We start from the raw sequence: 12,980 nt of genomic DNA, 5'->3' as shown, positions 1-12,980 counted from the left end.
TTATGAGAAATGAATGAATGATTTAATGTTGTTTCGTCTTGAAAAACTCCAAGAGAGTTCACTACAAGTCTAACTGGTGGTACTACCACTGACCCACTGATGTCTTATATTGAAATTTGAAATCATATTCTTTACTAGTTAAATAAATAAATAATTACTGGTCTCTCTTCGCTATGTATTGAAATGATTTCCCCTTGACTGTGTATTAAAATGAAATGTGATACCTCACAATTATTTTGTTTAGGATAAAGCAATTGGTAAAATGAAGAAACTCTGAGGGGAACGCTTGGAAAAGTTACAGACACAATATGTTCAGTCATAATTTTAGTTGGTCAACCCGGAATCTCAACCATCTAAGGTGAAGTTTGGTTCCACAATTAGTTTGAAAATATGTATTCGTGAGGATAGAACAGTAAGCAAGTGTATGTCAAGTCTCATTTTAACATTTAATTGGTGTAAACCTCCCTTGGTTTTGAATTTGTGAGCGTAATGTGAAAACAATCTTATTTTATTTGACATCACATTTGCGTGGCACGATTAAGGAAAACTTTACGTAAGATAGTCATGATACGTATGAATTTGTTTGGAGTTTGCCATCATCAAAGCTATTTTCTTTGTAGTCCTTAGACAGTAAACTGATAGACTTTGAAGTTCTTTTAAACATTCTACTTGGGAATCGAATCCTCTTATTACTTATTCTTTTGAGTATTTCTTGTATTGGATTATCGGCTTTGCGGTATGTATTTTGACTTACCAATTACATTTTTAACGAATCGCTTGTTCAAGCTCTGCTTTTGTGTTATTTCGTTTTTATTAAAACTCAGCTTTTGAATTCTTTCGTGTTATTTATAATAACACTAAAGTCTATGAACATATTAAGAGCTACTTGTGAAATAAATGGAAAATGATATTAGAAAACTATAAGTACGAATAAAATTTAGATGTCAAAGACATGTACGCTATCCGCTTAACCATACAAACTTTTGTTTCATCTCGTCTCATCTCATAGGCAAGATAGAACAAAGAGAAAAACTATTCTTATTACTTTTAGTAGTGAGGTTATATGAGACATGAAATCGATACATTGATCATTTAGTGTAATCTCCTTTCCTTATGCTCTGTAAGCTAAGAGAAATGAATAATGCTGACAATCAAAACAAAACAAAATGTACATTTAGAGGAAGAGAGAGAGAGAGGTCCAGAGATGGAGGGAGAGAGATGTACAGAGAGGGAAGGAGGGAGAGAGAGGAAGAGAAGGATAGAGAGAGAGAAGTTCAGAGAGAGGTACAGAGATGGAGATAGGGAGAGAGATGAAGGGAGAGAGAGGAAGAGAAGGATAGAGAGAGGTACAGAGATGGTGGGAGAGAGAGAAGTTCAGAGATGGAGAGAAAGGTACAGATAGGAAGATAGGGAGAGAGAGGTCCAGAGATGGAGAGAAAGATAGAGAGAGAGAGGTACAGAGATGGTGGGAGAGAGAGAAGTTCAGAGATGGAGAGAAAGGTACAGATAGGAAGATAGGGAGAGAGAGATGAAGAGAAAGATAGAGAGAGGTACAGAGATGGAGATAGGGAGAGAAATAGGATGTACACTACAAGAACTTTGTATTCAATAATCTTCATGGTTTTGCGAAATATGTTCCTATCTTTCTTTACAACGATTTGATAGTTCACATCATTTTATTTCTTCAGACTCAACTGAATTCCTCATAAGCAATACGAAGCTAGAACTAACCTAATGATGGATTTGTCAACAATTTCATAGTTCTCACTGTAATTTTTCGTATTATTTTAGAGAACATATGCGTAGCAGACTCCTTGTTAAAATTGTTTGAACACTAAATAATGATAAGTAAGCACTTCAAAATTAGACCTGATATATAGCTGAAGCTATTAAATACCAACAAGTTGAATGGGCTCAAGTCAGAAAGTATACTTGAACTGAAATCTTTATTTCTAGTGGGTATGAAGAACACCTCTTAAGACATGTGGGTGAATAAATGAAGGAAAACATGGGTGTTGGGAATCGAATCACAAACTACCACATCAGAGATGTGTACCCTATTACATATAAAGCTATTTGATTGTACAACAGATAAATAAATAGGCGATATACCACACTTTATCCGTAAAATAAATTCCAAATTCATGAAACGTAAGAAGGAAAGGGGGCAGAGGCTGATGTTGGAAACTTTTATAATTTGCTCAGTTTACTAAAAATATTATTAGGAATTAGATTTTTTTCTTTCTTTGTTTGAGCTTATCAGTATTTAAGGACATGTTAGCTATGAAGGTCTCAGTATCTATTTATCTATAAAAAGTGTACTGCGCTGTGATCAATATCGTCACTCGGAGATTTATCAACTGAATATGAGAATTTGTATAAGTTTGTAGCAAAATAGCTGATTTGGACAGCGAGTACATCTGCAACATATATTCGCAACCTACACTAAACAATGCTGACAAACATTCTCGTTCTCCTTAAACAATGAAATAAATGAAATCTTTGAGTATTACGTACCACATTTATGTCGGTTAGGCTAAAGGAAATGAATAAAACTATGAGGGAAAACGGGGAAAATTCCCAAGAAAAGTTACGAACACAATATTGTCCGGCACAAAGTTCACTTCTCAGATCCTTAAACAATTTATTACTCCCATTTGATCTTTCCTATGACCAAAATTATTTTAGATATTGTTTGTTGTACTTATCTGCCCACATACTTTTCTGCATTAGTAGAGCAACTACCCACATCCGGTTGACAACTCTGATGAATTTTACGCTGGAACCAAGTCAAAAGCAATACCGAATGCAAATAGAAATGGGGAGTAAACCGCTAAGGCTTCAATGGGTAATAGGATAGGACGACTGTGGACAAAGTAGGAAACTCAGCATGAGAGAGAGAGACTGGTCAAAAGTAAGAAAATGATAATTAGATACAGCTTAAGAAAATTAGATACAGCTTAAGATAATCAATATTGGAAAATAACAAGAGCAAAGGACTACTTAAGAATCGGAAATCTAGTAAACATTGTTAAAATCTTCCCTTTAACTTTTAAAGGGATTATTTATGGATCAAATCAAACTGTCACATTGCGTTGGAATCCAATAGTCTAATTAAAACAAACACATGCAAAGGATCTATTGGTGTTCAGGTATCGTGATTTCTAATTATTAATTTAAATGTTAGTATATAGAAATTCAAGCAAGCGCGGGTAAACGGGATGGGTGACTTTGTCAGTTATAAGAAAACTGTTGCAAAGATGTGATATTCAAGCAAGCGCGGGTAAATGGCATGGGTGACTTTGTCAGTTATAAGAAAACTGTTGCAAAGATGAAATATTCAAGTTAATTTGAATATAAGAATCACTTCATAATCATAAAAGAATAGCAACTAAAACTAATGGGGGTGGAAACTATGAGTTTCAGGTCTACTTTAAACTTGTTCAAACCTGTTTTCATTGGTTAATCCAGATAATACAATACATCCTACGGCGAAACGTATAAATACCAGGGTTAACAAAGGTACATATAATAATCTTGTACCGTTGTAGTCGATGAAAAAGATTTCTTCTTCGTATAGTGGACAGTGAAAATATTTGTGCCTAGTGTTTTAGAAAATACATAAAAACAATATTTTCAAACTGTTGAAAATTTAAACTGAAAATGTCTAATGCTGAAAACGTATGGTTTTGTTTCTGCGATAACATTCGCATAACCACGCAGTGCTTAATAAATGCGTTTCAAGTGTGGGAATCTAAAAGAAGAGGTATGCTTCTTTGCAGTGGATGTGCACGCGGATTAAAAGACGCAATAAACCATGACTGTATTCTTTTAGATAAAAATATATTGAAAACAAAAGTACTAAGCATTGTTATGGATATTGACATACAAGATGAAATTTGGTATGAGTTTCAAAAGATGCACGGCAATACTTTTAATAAATTAGAACAGTTTTTTCATATATATGATGATGCCATTCATAATGATACATTTCTTAATCAACTGATAGAAATATTCTTGCAGAAAGATTTTAAGAAATTCTTAATTTGGAATAAAAACGATAGTGATAGTGATAGTGTTTGTGATTGAAAAATATGAAGAAATAATAGACGTATGGATAAAATGTTACTCCTCTGTAGACGTATTACACATACAAAGTGTAAAAAAGGATTTGGTATGACTTGATTTCTTCTGTGAGCGTAAAACTGATAACAAATGAATCTAACTGCTGTAATTCTCTAAGAAAGTTGACAATGGTTACTGCATAGTTCGGTATAGTGGAATAATTTTAAAGATATGTTTTGATAATGATGAAAAGAATGTAGTAAATGCTGCAAAGAACTGATTAACACCAATACAAATGAAAACTATGTACAAGTCAATTTAAAATAATGAAAGATACGCTTCTGCTAGAATTATTTGGGAAATAAGTAATAGTAAGATATTCACTATAATACATGTAAGATCCTACAAACAATAACCACAAAAACATTGGGTTACAAACGTTTATGTATGTTAGTTATCAATTGGTTCTCATACAAGGTGTAAATTTTGTTTGCCATCTTTAATTCACGGGTATATTATACTCTTAACTCATTTGTTCTTCTCATAAATAATAATTATCTGGTGTTCAGAGGCTAGTTTGTTTTCGAACTTCTTCGCATCTGCATTAGTACAACCATGTTAATGGTCAATACTAACATTGGGATCAATGCACAAATCCATAGCGTGTTTTAATACTAGCTCAGGATGATTCTTTAGTTTGTACATGTAGTTACAACGTTGATCAGTCTTACCCATTCCAAGGATGACAATATACAATGTTTCTTCATTGGGATGGAACACTTTTCCAAAGCGTTACATAATCTTCATATTTGGCTGAACCATGGGTTCGACCCTTTCCCTTGCGTGGATCTCCCTTCTTTCCAAATGTTCATTAGTATTTAAAACGTTTTCAACTATATGGAACGATATATCGGTATTCAATTCCTTTTTAGGATGTCATGTCATGTACATCGTTTGTTTAATTTTGACGCGAACTTTCAATAGTAATACCGATAAAAATATCATCATCATTGACGTCATTTAGTGTATGTTCTTGTACAAATTCGAATAATGAACGAACATATGTTTGCGGTTCTTCGATACCACTAGTGTGCATACATTCAATGGTAACTTCCTTTCCACGCAGACCAAAATAAGGATATTGCATAGTTTTACTATTAACAATGTGAAAATAATTCCGAGTACCTGTACCATACAATGTAGAACATATACTATGTTCTGGTGCAAAACTCGTGCTAACCTCCCGAAAAACACCCATTAACTAGTCGGAATCATCAGCAGTTAAGCCAGTAGTCTTCCCTACAGACACAAATTCACTATTTTTTTTTCACACGTAGGTTTCAACATATTATCTTGACGAAAGAAGCCCATACAGTATAGATCAATAATATTTCTTGCGGACTTGCAACTTTTCAACATAATAGTCGGTACACAGCCAAAATGCAGGAATGCTGCCTGCAGTAAGTTTACATATGTTTACCCTCAGACCCGTAGCATAGCGTTGCGTTAACACCAAGTAAAACAAAATCTTTTGTTTTGCAATAAGTGTGATCGTTATGTCCATTTTCCGTGCAATGAAGTGTAGATTGTTTCATGCATGGGTTCATCCTAATGTTATCTTCCATTAATTCTATTCCTTCAAATACATGATACTCTTTCATGTATTTTTCTTTGTCTCCTTTGATTTGACATGAGGTAAAAATCTTAAAGCTTCCTGATATATTTAAATGACTAAGCTCAGAACCAACAGTTCAAATTCCCATACTTCAATCATTTGCAGAATTTTATATCCAGTCTTTAACGCTTTATGAAGTACTGGGGTACAATATGTATCTGTTAAGACATGTTGAGTGTCACAATGTGTGCATTCAATGATACCTTCTTCCTTACATGTGCAACATAAGCCAAACATAAGTCAACCGTTACACGTATATGTCCACTGTTACATGCATATTTCTTTACTTTGTGTATATGTTCTGTATCATGAAACATTACAAGTGGATATAGTACTGTAACATTCAAATACTGAATTGTCATCCATTAAATCTGTATGAATAAAATCATACTTTCTCACACTATATTTTCATAAGATCATGTATATAATTAATGTTATTCTTAAGTTAATATTCAATCAAAATAAAAGTGGAGTTAGTCTGACGTATCAAATTAAATATTTTTTGATATTTAAAATACACAGAATCTAATTCAATACGTAAACAAATATTGTAATGGGGAAAAACTTTTAAAATATTCATACTTATTTTCTGCGCATTTGTTTCGCGCATCCCCTACCTTTGCACTATAAATCCTGCGCATGCGTGTACTTGTACTAACACAAATAAAGTGGATGATACGTTGTTAAGATGTATAGTCAAAAGGTAGATGTTTCAGCAGTTGCAAAGCGAGAAATAAATAAAGACCTGCATAATGTTAAACAATTAAGAACATATTCTTCTTTTCATAATAAGAAAAGGAAAGGTGAAATTGAAACCAATCTTTCCTTATCGCAAAGTAAACATGTAAAGTACATTTCACCACGTGAAAAACGTTTTGAACTTGAAAAACAAAAGAAAATTATTGTTGTACATCCAAATGATCCTGACATTCCTGAAGAAGACGCTGAAAAATATAGGATTATTTATCCAACACAAGAAATTAGCATAGACGATAGTGTGTATAGACGAAATTTCAGATACCCAAATGAAATACCGTTTGAAGAGGAAGTAGTAGTGCTAGATCAAAATACAATTTCTAATGACATTCTGATATTCAATGATGTGAAGTGTGGTTGTACTCCTAATGAAGTAAATGAAGTTTGTGTAAAACAGTTACTAGAAAAATATAAACTTTCTGAACCATTACTTTGTGAAAGTTGTGCAATTCATAGTGAGAAAGAAACTGAGCATAAATGTGTAAGTGAAAGTGATGAAGAATTAAATACTACTGTGTGGAATTTCCTAATTAAGAAATCAACACGCGAGGAAATATTAAAACAATATCTAAAAATTCATGTGAAATATATAGACGTAAACATTATTCCGCATCTTATAAACAAATTTAACTATACATATCAGGAGATTACATTCAATGATTATCACATTTCTGATTTAAGAGAAACATATCTTGAACACGATAAAAATGTGTATCAACAATCCATACTGTGAATACCAATGTCGTTTCCTAAATACATACAATTATTGTGAATATCGGTGTTCTTCTTTTTCTATAGATGAACAGTGTTTGTTATTATGTATTGACCGTTGGAAACCACAGCGAGAACTTTTGTGTTACGGGTGTTTTCAAAATCGCGCAAATTTAAATGAACATGAGTGTATTACTTTAGACTATGATATGTTATGCTATAATGCATGGCGTAGAATGGTAAGCACACAAAGTTTTGATGACTTATATAAAGATTTTGCAACAGTACATTGTGATACTGAAATTGATGATTGGACATTTACATATACATTATATAACATTTTGTTAAACAAAGATAACATTCAGTTAATTACAGAGTTATTCTTACAAAAAGATTTACATTATAATATGCACAAAAAGTAATAATGGAAAATAAAAACTTTTCTGCTAATCAATTACAAAATAATAATAATAACAATGTGTATAAATTAACAAAAAGAAGTGATAAAAGACTTTCAGCAAAAAATTGGCCAATATGTAATTGTACATATACTAATATAAATATAGATTGTATTAAACAATATATCAAGGAATGTTAAAATCACAAATGTATCTGTATGTAAACTATGTATATCTATATCTTATTGTAATTTGTAAATAAAATTTTATCACTGTATATTACTTGTTTTCATTTATATTATTTCCTTAGATGTATGATTTTAAAACTTTCTTTTGTGTAAATGCGTTTTACATTATCGTACTTAAAATTATTTCATGCAACTAAAAACTTTAACATGTGCATATGAAACTTTAACATATGCATATAACAAAAATCCGTATGTTATGATCCACGTGCCTAAAATTTGTTTGTACACTTTTATATTGCATGCATGTGAAAAACTTCACATTTTCATTTTGACAAGTTGTATTTTCATTTTGACAAGTTGCATTTTTATTTTGACAAGTTGCATTTTAGTTTTGACAACTTGCATTTTCATTTTGACAAGTTGCATTTTTATTTTGACAAGTTGCATTTTTATTTTGACAAGTTGCATTTTAGTTTTGACAACTTGCATTTTCATTTTGACAAGTTGCATTTTTATTTTGACAAGTTGCATTTTCATTTTGACAAGTTGCATTTTTATTTTGACAAGTTGCATTTTATTTTGACAACTTGCATTTTCATTTTGACAAGTTGCATTTTTATTTTGACAAGTTGCATTTTCATTTTGACAAGTTGCATTTTCATTTTGACAACTTGCATTTTCATTTTGACAAGTTGCATTTTTATTTTGACAAGTTGCATTTTAGTTTTGACAACTTGCATTTTTATTTTGACAAGTTGCATTTTTATTTTGACAAGTTGCATTTTAGTTTTGACAAGTTGCATTTTAGTTTTGACAAGTTGCATTTTTATTTTGACAAGTTGCATTTTAGTTTTGACAACTTGCATTTTCATTTTGACAAGTTGCATTTTAGTTTTCGTAAGTTACATTTTTAATTTTAATTTTGTTCAATCACTTCATATTTTTACGGATCGTATGTTATACATACTCTGAACAAATTTATTTGTGAACGTTTTAAAATTGGTGTTAATTATTTGTTTTTGAAAAACACTTTTCGACATTTATACCACATGTATGTGAAAAACTTTTTGCATGTTATGATTTGCGTTTGTAAAAAAAAACATTTTCTGCATGTTATGATGCTTGTATGAAAAACACTTTCTGCATGTTATGATTCGCGTTTGTAAAAACACTTTCTGCATGTTGTGATTCACTTTGTAAAAAAAAACATTTTCTGCATGTTATGATTCGCGTTTGTAAAACACTTTCTGCATGTTGTGATTCACTTTGTAAAAAACATTTTCTGCATGTTATGATTCGCGTTTGTAAAACACTTTCTGCATGTTGTGATTCACTTTGTAAAAAACATTTTCTGCATGTTATGATTCGCGTTTGTAAAACATTTTCTGCATGTTATGATGTTTGTATGTAAAACATTTTCTGCATGCTATGATTCGCATTTGTAAAACAATTTCTGCATGTCATGATTCGCATTTGTAAAAACATTTTCTGCATGTTATGATTCGCGTTTGTAAAACACTTTCTGCATGTTGTGATTCACTTTGTAAAAAACATTTTCTGCATGTTATGATTCGCGTTTGTAAAACACTTTCTGCATGTTGTGATTCACTTTGTAAAAAACATTTTCTGCATGTTATGATTTGCGTTTGTAAAACATTTTCTGCATGTTATGATGTTTGTATGTAAAACATTTTCTGCATGTTATGATTCGCATTTGTAAAACAATTTCTGCATGTCATGATTCGCATTTGTAAAAACATTTTCTGCATGTTATGATTCGCATTTGTAAAACACTTTCTGCATGTTATGAATCGCGTTTGTAAAATTAGTTTCTGCATTTTTATATTACATGTATGTATGTAAAAAGTTGTTGCATTTTTAATCATACTATAATATTACTTCATAGTATACATATTTAAATTCATTATTAGATCAGTTTCTGTTTTTATATGTATTCTTTTTTCCCATTGCAAAGTCGGTGTTAATTTTTTGTTGTTGTTGTTGTATTATTTAATATCTCGTAATTATTTAATCGAACACTTTGTGTGAACGTATTAAGAATGCGATGAACAATCTTCTTATTTCGTTTTACTTACCGTAATACTCTTACATCAACATAGTTATGTAGTGTTAAATAATTACTATGTAAAATACTAAGGACACTTAAGTGTGAACTTAAAAAATCCTTTCTCATTGCAAAGTCAGTGTTAATTTTTTTTATTGTAAATATATTAAAAAAGTTTCTGTGGAACTCTGAACAATCTATGATTGTGAATATAATAAAAATTCTTGCAGAAACTCTGCTTACTTTTCTTAACACAATACTCATAAAGTGTAATTCATCAAATATTTGTTGCACAAATTCGTTCTTATTTATTTATGTGGATCTTTCGTTACATAAACTCTTCTTATTCAGGGTATGTTTTGTTTGTTACACAAACTTTGAGGATCTATGTTTCAAATCGCAAACTTGTAAAATACTCATCAAACTTTTAAATACTTCAAAGTATTAGTAAAATCAAGAAAAATATAAAACACTCATCAAATACCAATTTTAAACGATAGAGACCATAAATGAGTTTCACTTTGTAAAATGCCAATGATAGCTTTTATTTAGGAAAGTTTCTTTTATTAAATAAAAATCAAGAAATGAAATTCGTATATATTTATTTGGAGATAAAGATATATACAAGCAAACAAGTATAGAAAATAATATACATGTACAAACACACACACACACACACACACACACACAGAAATAATATATACAGATTATATTACATACAAAAAAAAAGAAATCACTTTGTCGCGTTTCTATCTTTTTCTAATAAAATGTTCACTACTCCTTCAATATAATTTGGGTTCTTTAATAAGTTGTCATAGGTTTCATGAAATAAATGTTCACTTCTTTTGTTAGCAGAATGCGATTTCACATAATTTGAATACACATTGTCTCTCACATCTTTGCTTGCCATAATTTTCCATGCTTCTGCTTCGAGAGTTAATATATTCACAAGAAGGCACCTGTGCCCGAACTGGTTGAAAAAATTTAGGGTACAACCAGGGCATAGTAAAACTGTATCTGGTTCCCACTTTAAAATACTATCTTTAACACAGGTTTCACTTACAAAGTCACTATTACACTCGCACTGGTACTGCACACGCAAATCCAATGGAACCTTTTGGGGTGAAGATGGATAGTCCAACGGTGAAACACTTGGTGATGGCGTGCTGGGTTTGCACTCTTCTATCTCGTTGAATAACTTACAAATTTCTTCCTCCTCTTCCTCATTAAATAAATCAGGAGATGTTGATCTTCCTTCTTCTGCAAGTGTCCACTTTATCGTTGGAACTTGAAACTTTTGCTCCGGTGTTCCTGTTACTGGTACTGGTGAAGTTGGAATTAATATTGGCTCTTCTCTTAAATCAATGATTTCTTCCTCTATAATAACATCTGGAGAAGCCGGTGAGCAAATTTCTTCCTCTATAATGACATCTGGAGAAGCCGGTGAGCAAGTTTCTTCCTCTATAATGACATCTGGAGAAGCCGGTGAAAAATAGCAAGTTTCTTCATCAATAAACAAGTCCGGAGATTCTCTATGCAATTTAAACTTTTTGTTGGGAGATTCAACATAGTCAAATGTAGAATCCCAATCTACTTCGTTGCAAAGTTGAATTTCTCGCTGTACTGTACTGGCAGACAAATCCATGATGATACTATGTCAGTCTTCTCATCATACCCAGTATATAAGGAAAACTTATGTCGACGTCATATCACGTGGTACTTTAAAACACGCCCATTACATCATTTAAAATATTTTCAAATGTACTTCCCCAATTCTCTATACAACTTTCAATAGGTATAAGGGACGGAGAAAACATATACTTACATTGCATTTATGTTCTCATGTATCATTTATTGATCAAACATTCTTTTGAAACAACATTGTCAATATTATTTACATTGTGTTACGATCATTCACATCTTACAACGGTATTCCCCCAATAATGTTATTCATATCCTGTACTAATCACTTAAAATGTTATCTACGTACAAAGAAAAGTGTCAACACAATTCATACTGCAAAACTTCTTTTGTGTTTTCATTCGGTATCATATCAATGTAACAATCTTCTATTGCATTCAGTACCCCTTCATGTTTCAACAGGATCAACACTTCTTTTGTATTTCCGTTCGGTGTCGCGTCATGTACCACAATTCGTGGTACCAAACTTCTTTTGTATTCTTCGTCAACAATGTTTTATTACTGTGTTATTATCTACCGTAACCTTAATCTTCTTTGTATTCACCATCAACATTGTTTTGTGTTCACCTAACGCATTACCAAACTTCTTTTTATTACTCTGTTGGCACTCTGTGATGTTTACCTGTCACGACCTCAATCCTCTTTGTATTCTTCGCCGACAATGTTTTTTATTGTCATTTCACATACCAATAAACTTGTTTTTATTACTCTGTCGGTATTCTGTGATGTTTATCTACCGCAACCTTATTCTCCTTTGTATTCACCATCGACATTGTTTTGTGTTCAACTACCCTGACGCCAAACTTCTTTTCTATTACTCTGTCGGCACTCTGTGATGTTTACCTGCCACGACCTTAATCTTCTTTGTATTCGCCGTCAACAATATCTTGTGTTCAGCTACCCTGACGCCAAACTTCTTTTTATTACTCTGCCGGCACTCTGTGATGTTTACCTGCCACGATCTCAATCTTCTTTGTATTCGCCGTCAACAATATCTTATGTTCAACTACCCTGACGCCAAACTTCTTTTCTATTACTCTGTCGGCACTCTGTGATGTTTACCTGCCACGACCTCAATCTTCTTTGTATTCGCCGTCAACAATATCTTGTGTTCAGCTACCCTGGCGCCAAACTTGTTTTTATTACTCTGTCGGCACTCTGTGATGTATACTAAACGTGTCGTCGGTTTTCCTTTGTATTTGTCTTCATGTTTTAACACGCACCTGTTACCCAACAACGCCATCTTTCCCTCTTGCACAACGAGTTTCCAAAAAGCGCGCGAAAAGTTCAGTTCATGTCTTAAGTTCACCAGCGAAAGACGTACAAGAACCACGCTCTGTATATGTACCAGCAATGCTTATCGTACCGAAGTATACATATTCTATACACAAAATTTCTAGTATGCTCACACAGTGTTCGAG

General features: G+C 32.2%; 1 protein-coding gene across 5 annotated transcripts in view; it reads right to left on the bottom strand.

Moving 5' to 3' along the window:
• The window catches only part of zfh1 (Zn finger homeodomain 1), a 746,119-nt gene that overhangs the window by 351,244 nt on the left and 381,895 nt on the right, over positions 1 to 12,980 (bottom strand). The window lies entirely within an intron of this gene.

Source organism: Thermobia domestica, chromosome 2, assembly GCF_964235325.1.
Source record: "Thermobia domestica chromosome 2, izTheDome1.hap1.1, whole genome shotgun sequence".
NCBI classification, from domain to species: domain Eukaryota; kingdom Metazoa; phylum Arthropoda; class Insecta; order Zygentoma; family Lepismatidae; genus Thermobia; species Thermobia domestica.
This window is presented reverse-complemented; position numbering and strand designations above follow the sequence as displayed.